The following is a 15735-nucleotide window of genomic DNA, read 5'->3' as shown; positions in this document are numbered from 1 at the left end:
CAGTCTTTGAGCGTAGGAATAGGGTGCTTGCTTAACAGGACACACCAAGACAGTTTCTAATTTTGACAGCTATGGCACAAACCTTTATTCTCCAGGAGCTCAAAATATGGCACCACCAAGAGCAAGATTCTGAATGCGATGTGCTTAGAATTGCAGGAAAACAGTATAGGATCGACAAATGTATATTATTGTGGGATTCAAATGTTTAAAAACCCGTGCTTCCTAGGGAGTCCTAGCAGTGGGTAACCCTTCGCTCTGGCTCAGCCACATACGAGCTGGGTGACCTTGAGTAAATCTCCATAAAAACAGTCATTTTGCACTAGGTGACTTAAAAGGCCCTTCAAAATCTAGCATAATGCTAGCTAGCATTCATGTCCCATTTTAGAGTTTACAAAATGATTTTTTTTTATATTCTATTTCATCAATCCCCTAAACAAATGCAAGAGACAGGTGTCAAAAACTGACCAACCAATCCATGCTTCATTCTCTGGGGGCCGTCTCCAGAAAGGAATCACTACAGTAAGCAACGTGAACTGGGCTTCAACAGAGGGAGAGCCGATGCCCGTCGAAACCCGTCAAAATCTGGTTGGGGCTAGACCAGTGCAGGTTGAGCTCTGTCCGTTGACATGTGTCTTGAGGAGTGCCATTCTTTCCTGTGTTCACGAGTCAGCTTCTGTGCTTGTGCCGGGAGGGGGCCCTGCTGCAGCTCGCCCCTGAGGAGATGCTGACCCATCGGATTGCCCGTGCCTGTACGCCTTCCCTGAAAGACTCTGCGCCCTTCACCCGTGTGTCCTTCAGTGCCCAGCCCAGTCACCGCTGTTAATTGATTGAATGAATGAACGAACAAATGAATCTGAATGCAGATGAAGGAACTCCAGCACTTCTGAATAACCAGCATTTTTATCACATGGTTTTCTTCCATATGGATTTATAGCTGGCTCTTTTTTCTTTTGAGTATACAACTTTCCTGTCAACCATTCATTGTGATTACGTACTCTATTTCAGACCCCCTGTTGAAGAGCGGACAGCTAGTTCTGTCTTCTTTCTTTCTTCTACACCATGTCACCTTGGTACTTATATTCACCTGCTGGGGTTACTCTAACAAAACACCGTAGACCGGGCGGCATCAACAACAGAAATTTGTCTCGCGGTTTTAGAGGCTGGAAGTCCAAGATCAAGGTGTCGGCCCAGTCGGTTTCTCCGGAGGCCTCTCCCCTTGGCTTGCAGATGGCTCCCTTCTCCCTGTGTCTTCACGTGGTCTTCCCTGTGTGTGCTTGTGTCCTGATGACCTCTTCTTACAAGGACTCCAGTCAGATTAGCACCCCACTCCCATGACCCCATTTAACCTTAATCACCTTTTTAAACACCCTGTCTCCAAACACATTTACATCAGGGGTTAGCACTCCAACATACAAATTTCGGGGAGAGGGGGGCACCATTCAGTCCATAACACTACTCATTTGACACTTTGCATACTGCTGGTGAAATCTTATGTCCTTGCGTGACCTCCCAGGTGCGCATGCGTCTCATTTCCTCTACAAAATCTTTTAATTGCATGGACCAGCTGTAATCATTCTTTATGTGACAGCCGCTTAGCTTAAGGCTGAACCAGCCCTGTCTCGTACTTCCTTATTGCATGCTCTTTCCAATACGTCGGTGATTTTCAGCTTCTACGAAGGAAATGAATCCCTTCCTTAAAAACAAAAAACAAAACAAAACTTACATGGTGCTTTTGTTTTAACGTGCCATAATTTATTTGTACTTACTATCAAGTCGGTTCATAAGAACAGTGGTGATTCCATGAAGAGAAAAATTTGAAAGCTGGGGTTATGACAGGCTTATAGCAGTCTCATCCAATTTATTTCTGTACTTTTTTTTTTTACCTTTTATTTTGCAATAATTATCGAATCATTGACAGTTGCAAAAGAAGTTCAGAGAATTCTCTTGTACCTATCACGTTGCTTTCTCCCATGGTTGCATCTTATGTAACCGTAGTGTATTTCCAAAACTGGGAAATTGATTGGCACAGTACAATGAGCTAGTCTACAGATCCTACTCAGGTTTCACCGGTTTTTGCAGGAACTTGTTTCGGGGTATGTTTTTACATATGGCTCCATGCCATTTTGTTACGTATGTAGATTCATCCAACCACCAAGACAGTCAGGATCAGAGCTGGTCCATCACCTCCAAGCAGCTCCTTTGGGCTGCTCCTGTAAATCTCCTTCTCCCTCCCTCTTTCCCTACCTCCTTCCCTCCCTTTCCCTAACCCCTGGCTACCATGTATCTATATTCCAACTCTATAATTTTGTCATTCCAGCGTCCAATTTATTTTTGTATTTGTTTTGATTCCACAGAATGGAAAAACAATCTGAATCACATAGATATGTGGTTGCCAGTGCTAAGAGATTTTGAACAGCTATCTTCGGATCTCAGGGTCAGGCTCTGGCAGGAGGGGCTGTGCCCTCGGTTTTGCAGAAAATGGGATACTGTGGCACCTCAAGAAACTAGAAGCTTGGGGATTGCCGGTGTTTTAGAATTTGGCACATAATAGTGTTTTCTGTTTGCTTTTTTGGTTTGATTCAGGTATAAACTTACATACAGCAAAGGGTACAAATTTTGGTGGATTTTTAATTTATGCCTGTGCTTTTTTTTTTAGTTTATCTTATATTTATTGAAATAGTTTTAAAGCAGTGTTTTGAATTCTCTTTTAACCTATTTTTCAAATGGTGGTAAATGTATATAACATAAAATTTATACATAAAATCTTAACCATTTTTAAGTATGTAGTTCAGTGGCATTAGGCACATCCACACTGTTGTACAATCATATGCCTGTATTCTCAAAACCACTACTCAGATTAAGGTATGGAATGTCATCAGCCCCCTCAGAGGTTCCCTCATGCCCCCTCCCAGCCACTCTCCCCACAAAGGTAACTTGCTGTTGTAAACGTTTTAACCACTGTCTTAAAAAGTAGCTTAGAATAGATTTCATTTTTATTTTTATTTATTTATTTTTTTAAGATTTTATTTATTCATTTGACAGAGACACAGCGAGAGCAGGAACACAAGCAGGGGAGTGGGAGAGGGAGAAGCAGGCTTACCGTGGAGCAGAGAGCCCGATGCGGGGCTCCATCCCAGGACCCCAGGATCACGACCTGAGCCGAAGGCAGACGCTTAATGACTGAGCCACCCAGGTGCCCCTACAATAGATTTCAAAGTGAAATTCGAACAATTCATTTGGAGAACCTCTGAGGTAGCTAGTGGAGTTTGGGGTTCTGTTAAAAAATACTTTCCCTGCTCAGTCTGCATGAGCCCATTTCAGCAGACCAGGATCCTGATTGCAAGGAACAGGCAAAAAGGGCATTTAGCAGAAGGGGGCTGCCCACGCGGGTGGAAGGTCTGGTTGGAACACAGCACCCCAGACAGCCCTGGCAGGTGAGGCCGTAGACGCCATGCAGAGGTCAGTGGCAGGGCCTGGGGGGGATGGCGCCCATCTGCCCCAACAACCAGCTGCTTGTCACCAGCTTCCAGTCCTGCCATAGGTCGTGTGACCTGCAGCTCCTCAGCCCACCGGCACGGGCCTGAGGGAGGCTCTGGCTCTGTGGGCTTCCACGGCGGGGTGGGGTGGGGGCAATAGTACTTCCCACATCAATGCACGGGAAGGCGTTCTCCAGAGGGGGTCGACGTGCTTTAGCCAGGGGGAAGGATGGATGCTGGACATCCCAGAACCACCAATGTCCACTACATCCCTGACCCTTTAGTGAAGATTGACATAGGAGAAATGCACGTGTCTGCAGTTGACTGTGCACGTTACAGGGGTCCTGCTGACATAGGCAAGGAGGGCTTCCCTGGCCTTAGCTCCAAGGTGGTCCTGACCCCATGAGGGGAGAGGCCTCATCAAGCTGCCTGCACAGATGGGTGAGCACGCTTTTAAAACAATCCTACCTGACGGACCCTCCCTCCCAGCTCTGCCAGTCCTGGCCGCTATGGAAGGAGAAGGGATGGCAGCACAGAGGTCCTGCTGATCTCCACCTTATAGGAGGACACCTACAGGGAGAAAAGGCAATGCTTAACCTTTTTCCAGAAGGTTCTGGAAAAACAGCTTTGTTGCTAAGAGAAGCAGCTGTTTCACCCCTCACTGGGTGGTCCCTGCTTTGCACATTTGAGACCTTGGCTTTGTGGGGGTGTGGGCTTTTGCTCCATTGAATTGCTTCATCCTGAGGAAAAAGCTGTCCTAGGCAAGAAGGAGTGTGAAGGGTCGAGACCTCTGGAAGCCTCTGTTCAGCCTTCGCATTCCTCTTCCCAACGCACATAGCTCTGGGCATCTGTAGGTGGTACCTGAGCAGACTGGATGATCAAACACATTTCAGTTACATGGCATTTGTCCGGGTCCCACCCTAAGCTGTAAACTGAGCTCTGGTGATTTTTTGTTTTGTTTTGTTTTTTGACAACAACCTTATTCAAGCTTCAGGAATTTAGTTCTAATTATTGGGATTTGTATTTCTTCCTTGATCGCTCTCATTTTTTTAATTAATGGAAAAGCCTCCTTTCCCCCATTGCTGCCAAGTCAAGGGATGTGATATGTGATAATCCTGCATAAAAGGACAATGGAAATGTTCAGCGGCCTCATGAAATGTTTCACACACGAGGCCAGGGAGATGCCGCTGAGGGGCTCCAAGACTGGTCCACACACTGGGGCCCTGCTGCTCTGGACTGAGGGCCCCGTGGCTGTCCCTGAACCTGGGTGTCCCTGTGTGGCTCACAACACTGGTGCTGAGCTCCCCGATAGGTCTGGGCAGCCCCGTGGGGTCGGAGCATCACCCACCAGGATGAAGCAGACATACCTGCTTTGGAAGTCTGTTTCAGGCCAGCCTCCAGGAGGCCACGGAAGGAAGATTTGCTGGGAAACCAGTGAGAGACGAGGGTGAGTGGGGCAAGTGTCCTAACACTGCACCTGTTGGGTTTTTATTAAATAAGAGCGTCAGAATTTCTGAACTATGTCATGCCTAATTAGGGCTTAGGCAAGGAAGTCTTGTATGTATTAAAAAACAACATCAAAATGTATCCCTCTGGCTGTACTTTATCCACCCCCCCGCCCCCATCACTCTGGAGGACCTTTGGGTATTCCAGTCCTGGTGCTGTGGCTGAAAAACTGTGTAGACCCCTTTTGGAATTTCCTTCAGGATGCACATTCATTTTTTTGTGTTTTCCTGGTGTTGCTAGGCCTTCGTTCCGTGAGGGCGGTTTTGAATTGTAGAGGTGTCAAAGGTTCTGTGTGCTGAATGCAGCCGGAAAGTACTGTTCGAGATAAAAATACAAAAGTTTTACTAGTAAGACTGAGCTTTGGGTTTGTTTCTGAGAGCTTTCCTATGGGTTTGTTTGCTCTATTTTGTTATGCCTTGTGACCTGACAGACGTCAGGGTTCAGTTGTGCTTCAAAATTATTTGTCAGAAGTAGGCTCCGGATGTGTGTCCCCAGAGGGCACTTACCCCGTTGAGTGAGCAAGCTCTGGTGTGTCTTCCTTGTAACCCCACCTCATGCTGGCCTCAGTGTCAGGCTGACACTGTCTACCTTGAGAGGCTTCCAGAAGAGAAGGCTTAACAATCGATGATGTGTTAGTTGTCCCAAATCAGATGACCTGAGGTCTTCAGCATGTTCATCTGTTTTTCAGAAGTTAGATTGGTATTTATAGTCAGGCTCTTGACCATGATCTGTGATTTTTTTGTGTGTGAGGTTTTATGAAAGGCTTCAATTTTGGAAATCAAATATGCATGCATCATCTAGCAATCAGGGATTCGGACTGTTCGGGCAAGTGATGCCTTCCTCCTCATACGAAGAAAAAAAAAATTGGCCATCCTCTTAAGAGAGGACAGTTGCATTCTGTTAATGTGAGGGCTGTGCTCCCTGCACATTCAGCTCGGATTTCTCAGCCAACAGAAATTATCTGGGAAAGCTAAATAGTATATACTTCAAGAGGCTGGCTTCTTCCTTCACCTGTGCAGGTTTAGAGTAGTTTCTCAATAATGACAAGTTGCATCTGGATGTTGGAGAGGGTCTTCTTTTTTTTTTTTTTTTTAAAGATTTTATTTATTTTTGAGAGAGAGAATGAGAGAGAGAGAGAGCATGATGGGGGGAGGGTCAGAGGGAGAAGCAGACTCCCCGCCGAGCAGGGAGCCCGATGCGGGACTCGATCCAGGGACTCCAGGATCATGACCTGAGCTGAAGGCAGTCGCTTAACCAACTGAGCCACCCAGGCGCCCTTGGAGAGGGTCTTCTAAAAGACCTTTGTTGGAGCTGCCATGCCCAAGGAGAACAGAAGCGGGCAGGCACGGGGTGGGCCCGGCGGCGGGGGGGGGCTCCTCTGGCCTGTTTAGCGCTCTGGCTGTCCTGTGGCGTGACCTGGAGATAGTGATTGGAGAGAATGAAAAGATGAACGAGTGTGTGTGTGTGTGTGTGTGTGTGTACACGCATGCATGCATATGTATGTACGTACACACGTACCCGGACACACACACATGCCTAAGTGCGTGCACGTACGGTGGAAGCGTGTGTAGTGGGTGTACGTACTTCCTGTACCTTGAAGTCTGGAGGGGCTTCCTTTGTGCTCACAAACTTCGGTGGGCTCCCCAGGAGGGAGCCGCCCTGACAGCGCCCACCAGCCCTGGCGCTGACACAAGAACCCAGGGCGGGAGGTTTCTGTTGGGGACTTGGCAGGAAGTCCCCCGCTGAAACCAGTTGCCCCGGGGGGACCAAATTCAACTTTTCTTCTTCCTTGTGCCAGGGTCATGTTTAAGGTTACATAATGGCCGAGATACGTTTTCCAATGGTGACTATTTGTCAGGGGGATGTTTTGCATGGGGTAGGCTCCCGCCCTTGGGAGATTGTGGCTCTGTTTCTTCTGGAACTATACAGAGACCAACAAAACACAGAGCCGTCCTTGATTGCCTTTAGGGCTGGAAAGCAAGAGGGCTGCATATGAGAGAGCTTGGCCCCGGCAGGGTTTCCAGCCGTGGTCCTTCAAATGCAGGCTTTGGAGCCCCCTTCTATGTTAGCTCAGGAAGTAGATGCCTTGTGGACGGTGTCCTTCCCCGAGACTGCTGATTAGCACCATTCCAGGTTCTGCACTCGGGTGGCTTGAAAGGGACTCTGAAACCGATGCCCTTCCAGTTAGGTGGCCCTGATACACGAGGTGTTGGTGACCCTCCCTGCTGTCATTTATCATGGGACTAGGCATGATATGGGCAGAGACTGTCCATCTCCGTTGTTCTCTCTCTGTTTCCACCTCACGCCCGGAGGAGTGCTTTATGATGAGCTTGGACTGAAGTGGGATGCTGCATCTCATTATTGGCATGGCTCTTCCTCAGGGCATGCAACTCTCAGTCAGTCCCGACCCTTTATTAGCTTTGTTAGAAACAATCACCAAAACCCCTCCTCGAATGGTGGGGGAAGGATAGGGAGTAGAATCATAAACAGGAAACTAGGTCTTCGTGAGATGCCTTTTGTGTAATTGTGAGTCCTGACGCACTCTTGGTGCCTGTGTGCTTCCTGCATGTTGAGAGCCTGAGGAGTGGGCCGGAGGTGAGGGGGCCGGGTTCACGTCTGCCGCCGGTCCAGTGGGAACAAAGAATCGGAGAAGGGCTCCCACCGCTGCTTTCTTTACAGTGTGACCCTCATGGTGGTCCCTTGTACCACCCAAAGAGCCCCGTCATCTCCACAGTGAACACTGAGCCATCCTCAGGGACCGCAGTTGGCTTGGTGTGGTGGTCTGAGCATCGGCCCTGCAGCTAGACGTGGGTTCGAGTCCTGCCTCCGCCACTGTCCTTGTGTGAGTCATCCCAAATCTCCAACTCTGTTTGCTCATCTATAAAATGGGAATAAGACTACCCAGGGTTATTCTGAGGGTGAAATGAGATGATTGATCACACCCGTTAGGATGGCTGTTGCCCAAAAGAACCCTAGAAAATACAAGTGATGGTGAGGATGTGGAGGTAAGGGGAGCCCTTATGTACCTCTATAGGGAAGGTATGGTTCATCTGCTATGGAAAATAGTATGGTGGTTCCTCAGAAAATAAAAATATCTGGAAATTCCTTCTCTAGGTATATACCCAAGAGAAATGGGACTTGAACAGGTATTTGTACATCCACATTCATAGCAGCATTATTCACAAAGAAGTAACTCAGGTGTCCTCTGAATGGTGAATGGATAAAATACAGTGTGTGTGTGTGTGTGTGTGTGTGTGTGTGTGTGTGTGTGTGTGTGTGTATTACTCAGCCTTAAAAATGAAGGGTTTTCTGAGATATGCTATAACATGGATAAAACTTGAAGGCATTATGCTAAATGAAATAAGCCTGTCACAAAAAGTCAAATAATGCATGATTCCATTTATGTGAGGTTCCTAGAATCAAAATCATGGAGACAGAAAGTGGGACGGCAGGGGTTGGAGGGGAGGGGGAATGAAGAGTTAGTGTTTAATGAGTGTTGAGTTTCAGTTTGGAAAGATGAAAAATCTCAGGGCGCCTGGATGGCTCAGTCGGTTAAGCATCTGCTTTCAGCTTGGGTCATGATCCCAGAGTCCTGGGATCAAGCCCCACATTGGGCTCCCTGCTCAGTGGGGGGCCTGCTTCTCCTTCTCCCTCTGCTGTTCCCCCTGCTTGTGCTCTCTCACTCTCTCTCTCTCTCTGTCAAATAAATAAAATCTTTAAAAAAAAAAAAAAAAGAAAGATGAAAAACCTCTCAAGATGGATGGTGGTGATGGTTGCACCACAATGTGAATGTATTTAATGCTATTGAAATGTGTACTTAAAAATGGTTAAAATGGTAAATTTTGTGTTATATATACTACAATAGTTTAATTTTTTTTATTTAAGATTTTATTTATATGAGAGAGAGAGAGACAGAGTGAGAGAGAGCATGAGAGCGGGGCGAGGAGCAAAGGGAAAAGCAGACTCCCCACTGAGCCGGGAGCCTGATGCAGGGCTCGATCCCAGGACTCTGGGATCATGACCTGAGCCGAAGGCAGATGTTTAACCGATGAGCCACCGTGGCGCCCCTACAATTTTTTTTTTTTGAGGCGAGATGACCAAAAGAGCAAAGTTATGAATTTTATGTACTACCCCCTTCTTCTCAAGATTTCTTCTAAGAAGAATCGGTCAGGATGGAAGAAGTACAATTCCCAGAGAAGGGGGTTCTTGTGCTTCCCTCCCTGGAAGGCCGGGTGGGAGGTGAGGAGCTATAAGCCGCTGCAGGACCTTGGGGAGTATGCAGGGCACAGCAGGGAGGGAGGAAGAGAAGAACCTGTACAGGCTGGGAGAGGATGAGGCTCTGGGTCCGGGGAAGAGTCAAGAGAGGAGAGAGCATTCTAAGAAGCATTGCTGGGGGGTTGAATTATAGAGCCTTCTTTAATATTCTTAGAGAGATGCAAGTAGGAATTAGGGGACCCTTTGCAAGTTTCTTTGGTTGCTTAGTGTGCTTCTTTGGCTTAGATTCCTGGGCCAGATTGGACCATGCAGGCCACTGAGACTTAGTGAAGTGTTACCGCTGATATTTTGGGACCATAGGCCATCGTCATCTGTGTCTGGCATTAAAATCATCACTTTACAGTTGAGCCAAGAGTTCACTTTCTCAGTGACTGCTCAACTGTTGGAGTCATGGTGTAGAGAGCTGGGGTTGGTCACATTCAAGCCATGTAGTTGATGCTCAGAATTAACCACAGGGTAGGATGTGTGTGACCTTCCAGAGGCGGAACTACAATTTGGGGAAGTATGTTTGTTCCTTGTATATTTCAGGCAGTTGGCCAGAATCCTGTGGTCTTTGTGAGCTCCTTAAATTGAAGAATCCCAGCTCCCCTGTATGAAGTTGAAAGTTGGATCTGAGTTTTCTAGCTCAGTTTCTACAAATATGCAGCTCGAGACTTAAGAGTGCTTCAGGACAGGGAGAGGAGGTCATGTCAGGCCAGCCTATGGGTCTGTTCTGTTGCAGACACCAGATCTGGGCCTGGCTACTATTTAGGGTTTGGATTCAAACAGCCTTTGGAATTACTGGCATAGACAACTTGGATCAGAAATTCTTGACAAGTGCTGTTGTGGGGGGAGGGGCTCCATTGATGTACCAGAAAGGCTGAGTCCTGGCTGGGAAGGGCTGAGTCCTGGCTAGGAAGGGCTGAGTCCTGGTTAGGAAGGGACTGAGTCCTGGTTAGGAAGGGACTGAGTCCTGGTTAGGAAGGGCTAAGTCTTGGTTAAGAAGGGGCTGAGCCATGGTTAGGAAGGGCTAAGTTCTGGTTAGGAAGGGCTGAATCCTAGTTAGGAGGGACTGAGTCCTGGTTAGGAAGGGTTGAGCCATCATTAGGAAGGGGCTGAGTTCTGGCTAGAAAGGTCCAAGTCCTGGTTAGAAAGGTCTGAGTCCTGGTTGGGAAGGGGCTGGGTCCTGGTTAGGAGAGACTGAGTCCTGGTTAGGAAGTGTCTGAGTTCTGGTTGGGAAGGGGCTGAGGCTTGGTTAGGAAGGGCTGAGCCATCATTAGGAAGGGACTGAGTTCTGGTTAGAAAGATCCGAGCCATGGTTAAGAAGAGGCTGAGCCATGGTTGGGAAGGGACTGAACCATGGTTAGGAAGGGGCTGAGTCCTGGTTAGGAAGGATCTGAGTCCTGGTTGGGAAGGTCTGAGTCTTGGTTAGGAAGGGCTGAGCCATCATTAGGAAGGGGCTGGGTCCTGGTTAGGAGAGACTGAGTCCTGGTTAGGAAGTGTCTGAGTTCTGGTTGGGAAGGGACTGAGTCCTAGTTGGGAAAGGGCTGGGTCCTGGTTGGGAAAGGGCTGAGTTAGGAGGGACTGAGTCCTGGTTAGGAAGGGTCTGAGTGCTGGTTAGGAAGGGTCTGAGTGCTGGTTAGGAAGGGTCTGAGTCCTGGGCCCATCCTGAGGGTAGGGCTAATTTCCCCAGAGGGCTTACTGTCTCCTGCTCTGAGAGTAGTGAAACCCCGATGGGTGGGATTCATATCTGATTTCTTTATCAAGTCGAGTAAATAAGGGCTATGTGTCCTTGTCCACCCTCCTCCTGGCCACACCGACCTTCTCTTTGCAGTGCCCTGGCCCTCGGTCCAACAGCACAAGGCAGGTTCAGGAACCCGGCGGCTCAGGAGACATTCATGTGTGGACAAGGTGCCAGACTCTGTGGCTCTGGAGCACTTCTCTGGGGCTCCCTCCTCCAGGATCCTCTTCTCTGCTCACATGCACAAAAGGTAGCCTCTTCCAGCTCTTCAGCCCCCGTACAGCTCCTCTTGGTCACGAGCATTGTCTTCACCAGCTTGGGCTGCCTTAGCAGAACACCCCAGACTGGCCGGCTTCAACCACAGACATTTGTTTCTCACAGCTCCGGAGGCTGGGAAGTCCCAGATCAAGGTGCCGGCCAATTCAGTGTCTGCTGAGGTCCAGCTTCCCAGCTTGCTGATGACCACTGAGTCCTCACTGGTGGAGAGCGAGCCAGTGAGCCCGGTCTGTCTTCCTCTTCTTAGAAGGACACTCATCCCGCCATGGGGGCTCCACCCCTATGACTCATCTAAATCTGATCATCTCCCAAAGGCCCCCACCTCCTGAAAGCACCCCACTGGGGGTCAGGACTTCCATAAATGACTTTGGCGGGGGGACGCAAACATGCAGCCCATAGCAGGCAGCAGCAGGCGACAGTTTAGCACCTCACAAGCCTGGGAGCGGTGCCAAGATCCATCCAAGCCTTCTTTGAACTTCCCCTTGGAACGGGGAGGAGCTTTGCTCTCAACAGAGCCTTCTGCTCTATCCCCACACCGGCCCCTGGTGGACAGATGGCGTGCGTGCTGCTGCTCGGCCTGTTTTCTGGGGGTGAGGGAGCTGCCACCACTGTTTGTCGGGGACTTTGGTGTCAGATGCTTCATGCTCGTAATTCATTTAATCCTCCCGAATCTCTGAGGAAGTGCTGCTAATTTTACCTGTGGGGAAACTGAGGCACGGGGCGATAACTGACTTGCCCAGAGCCCCACACTACGTGTTAAGTGGTGGAGCCAGCACTTGACCCAGCACTTGACCCCAGACAGTTTAGTTCCAGTCTTTTAACTATTTCTTGCCTTTCAATAGCCTTTTAAGTGAAGTATCATTATTCCTGTGAGCAGATGGGGAAACTGAACCCCCCAAAGGATACATTCTTGTCTGAAATTATACCATTAATGAGTGACAGCTGATATTGAAGGAACTCACTGGAAAGCCTGAGGGTTTAACTCCTAACTCTCTTGCCACATCTGTGCCCATTTGGTTTTCTCTTTCCATCATGATGTGTACCCAGCATGGCCTTCTTTTCCCAGTCTCTCTCCTGCACTGTTTTCAGAATTGACCTTTGTCCTTGCAGATACTTTGCTTCTCCAGGCTTTACATTCATGCATATTTTTTGAGTACCCGTTATGTGCGAAGCACTGCTCCAAGCCTGGGGACAGTAGAGGTACAAAACCAAGGCCCCTGTCTTTGTGGCACTGACATTTGAGTGGAGGGGATGGCTGTGTGTGATCTAGAAGTAAACTCAAGAGTAGGAGTAGAGATCATCAGTGAAGAGGAAAAGTAGGGAAGGGGCATCAGGATCTGGGGAGGTGGGACTTCCGATCTTAGCTGGAGTGGCCAAGGACTTTGGTGAGAGGGTGACATTTGGCAATCAGACTCTTCGCCTGTAATCTCTTTGGCCGGCCAGGGCTTCTAGAGGTATTGACCTTAACCATGCCACAAATATTAATCTCTAAGAGCAAAGGGAGGGTCCCCAGGGTGAGCAGCCATCCCACAGTGGGGACCAGCAGGGCATCCCCGGCCCCCTTCACCTCTGCCTTCCTTACGCAGGACCCCTGGCTCTGCTTCTCAGCCACAGTCAGACCTGGGTTTGGGTCCTCACGCTGCTGTTTACTTGATGTTGGGCATGTCACTTAATAAACTCAGCAGCCCTCAGTTGCCCTATCTGTAGGAGATCTCGACATCCTCCTGCAGGCTTGTCCCCCGCCCCACGTGCCTGTGGGGAACCCTGATTGATGGCGAGTGCTCTGCACATCTTGTCTGCCTCCTTTCAGTTGGCCCCAGGCCTTCCTGCCCCGCCGCCGCCAGCCTGTCCCTGTGTGGGTCTTCTGGAAAGGGCGCTGGGGCAGGGCTTCAGAGCAAGTCCGGTTGACGGCTCCTCAGGCAGGAGTCACAGTGTGAGCGGGGACAGCTGAGACAAAGGGTAGACGCCGGGGGGGCCTGATGTTTGTTGAGGTTTTCCCAGCTGCCGGGTGCTGTGCGGGCACCTCGTGTCGAAGGTACAGCTTCCTGGCAGATGAAGGAACCAATGCTGAGTTTACCCCAAGTTGCACGGCGGCAAGTGTGGGCCAGCCTGACCCCCGGTCTGTGCTTGAGCCAGAGCAGGGAGCTGACTCCGGGGCAAGGTCGTGGACGCCTCGGCGGGGGGAGAGCCCGGCTCGCAGGTTTGGATTTGAGTCTGGGCCGGGAGGGAGTGGAAGTTTGGAAGTTTCCAACATGGCCTCTGGTTTTTCCCCAGGCCTGTGTCAAGAATCCCAGCTCTGCTAACCATGGAAACCCGGGCAAGTGGCTCGTCCTCAAGTTTCAGTTTCCTGGTCTGTAAAATGGGCATAATGGTAATGCCTCTTTGTGTGGTAGGTGTGGAAAGGAAATGAGACAGTATAGGCAGAGGGCCTAGAACTCACAACAAATGCTCCATCTGCGCAGGCTCTGTTGGCCTTGTTTCGGTGCCCCTTGCCCCCGACAGGTGTCAGAAGAGGACCCGGAAGTCCTCTGTCTCCTGTTCAGGAAGAGAGGTGCTCAAAGCTGATGTGTCTTAAAGGGGGATCTCTGACCACAGCTTTAGCACCACCTGGGAAGGTGGTAGAGATGCACATTCTTGGCCCCGCCCAAGCCCTTCTGTAGCTGAATTTCTTTGCAGTCTGTTTTCACAAGCTCTCGGGGGATTCTGATGTGCTCTCAAGTTTGAGAACCACTGACCTAAACCTTGGCAGTACCAGAGAAACAGGACTGAATTCTACTGGGGTGGGGTGGGGTGTGTGTGTGTGTGTGTGTGTGTGTGTGTGGTGGGAGGGGACAAGGGGATCTTTGCCTGCCAGCTCAGTGAAGCTAGATAGATGCCCAGCAGCGGAACCAGGGCGGCACATTGTGGACCCCTTCCCCAGTGTCAGCACCGCTGACTTCCTCCCCTGAGCAGGCTCTAATATTCTGGTCAGTAGAATGCTCGCCCTGTCACTGCTGAAGAAGACACTGTCCCGGAATACTATTCTGCCATACCCCCCACCACCCCCGCCCTGCCTGCCCCCCTGCCCCCCCCACCCCCCGAGAGAATCTTCTGGCTTCCTGCCCCACTGCAGGGCCATTTGGGCCTTTTTCTCAAATCGCCAAAAGGTGCTGCTTTTACTTTTCCCACGCATTCCAGGGTTTTTTTGGTTTGTTTGTTTTGGTTTTTTTACTCTATGAAAATGATTAGCGGTTTTTGCTTTTGTTTTTTTCGGAAGAGCCAATTCAACTTACTGCTTCCCTCTCTCATGTTCTCACCACTTTTCTCTTGTTTGGTGTCCTACTATTCCAGGTAGGTCTTACTGTCTCCGGTACCCCATGGTTACAAATCACCAAACAGCTGTGCCTGGGCCGTAGAGGGGGCTGCCTTGGGAGGCCCGTGGCTCCCCCCACCCCCCCAGCCACCTGGCTGGGCTGCTGATGAAGTGGAGGGGTTCCCTCCCGGAGCCCCCGGGGCCGGCCTCTTCGGGGGGCTGGTTACAGCATTTCCGTTGCCACAGAGCTCCAGTTGCCAAGGTAAACGTAAGTTTTGAGATAAAGTGGAAACCGCAAGAGGTTTTGTATTTTTTTATCTTGGAAAAGGAAATCAATAAGACAGTTGCTGTGTTGGGCCAAGCAGTCTTTTTCCTCCACGCCCAGATTTGCACGGGCTGCGTGTAAAAGTCAGGGAGAGCTGTGGACGCAGGGATTATGGCTAAGGCCCCGGAGACAGGTCACAGAAGCAGGAGGAGGGGCTCTGGAGGCACGCTGGCTCAGCTCCCTGCTCCCTACTAGCCTGCGACCTCGGGTTTCTTCCCTGCACCCTCCTCAGCGGTGGAATCGGGATGGGGGTGGCTGCCCGCCTGGCAGGGTGCTCAGGAGTGAGTAGGTCCACAAATGTAAAGCATTTGGCCCAGCGCCTGCCTGCCTTGTGGAAAATGGTGGCTGTGATTTTTATTAGCCATTTCTAGGAGTCGACTGGCCATCCTATAGTCTGTGTTTCAGAAGGCACCTGGTAGGTCTGACCCACCAGCAGTTCCCATCTGCTGTGCCTTCAGAACAGATTCTGATTAAAAAATTCTCTTTTAAGCACCCCTGCTGCTCCCCCTGTGGTCCAGGCCTTGTCTCCAGGCCTCCGTGGTGCCCCCCCCACCCCCAGCTCATTCTTAGGTGATAACCAGAAGGTTCCTTTTAAAACGTAAATCAGATCACGGGAGTTCCTTGCTTAAACTCCTCCGGTGGCTTTGGATAAAATCCACAGACCTGCGGGCCCCAGAACATTGTGGCCCATGGTTCCCTTACTGACCTCTCCTCCCAGTGCCCATGGCCTCGCTCACCTGTGCCTGCCCCCTGTTCCTCCCTTGCCAAGCTTGCCACTGTATCAGGGCTTTGCACCTGCTCTTGCTGGGCCGGGCATGCTCTCCCGCTGACGTCTCTTTGGCTCACTCTCTCCTTCCTTCGGGTC

General features: G+C 50.0%; 1 protein-coding gene across 1 annotated transcript in view; it reads left to right on the top strand.

Annotated features, from left to right (window-relative positions):
* Positions 1-15735, top strand: part of ADAMTS17 (ADAM metallopeptidase with thrombospondin type 1 motif 17) — a 348017-nt gene that overhangs the window by 86188 nt on the left and 246094 nt on the right. The window lies entirely within an intron of this gene.

The sequence above is a fragment of the Phoca vitulina genome, unplaced genomic scaffold, assembly GCF_004348235.1.
Source record: "Phoca vitulina isolate PV1807 unplaced genomic scaffold, GSC_HSeal_1.0 scaffold61, whole genome shotgun sequence".
Lineage (NCBI taxonomy): Eukaryota > Metazoa > Chordata > Mammalia > Carnivora > Phocidae > Phoca > Phoca vitulina.
Note: the sequence above shows the minus strand (reverse complement) of the source record. Positions and strands in the feature narration are given on the sequence as shown.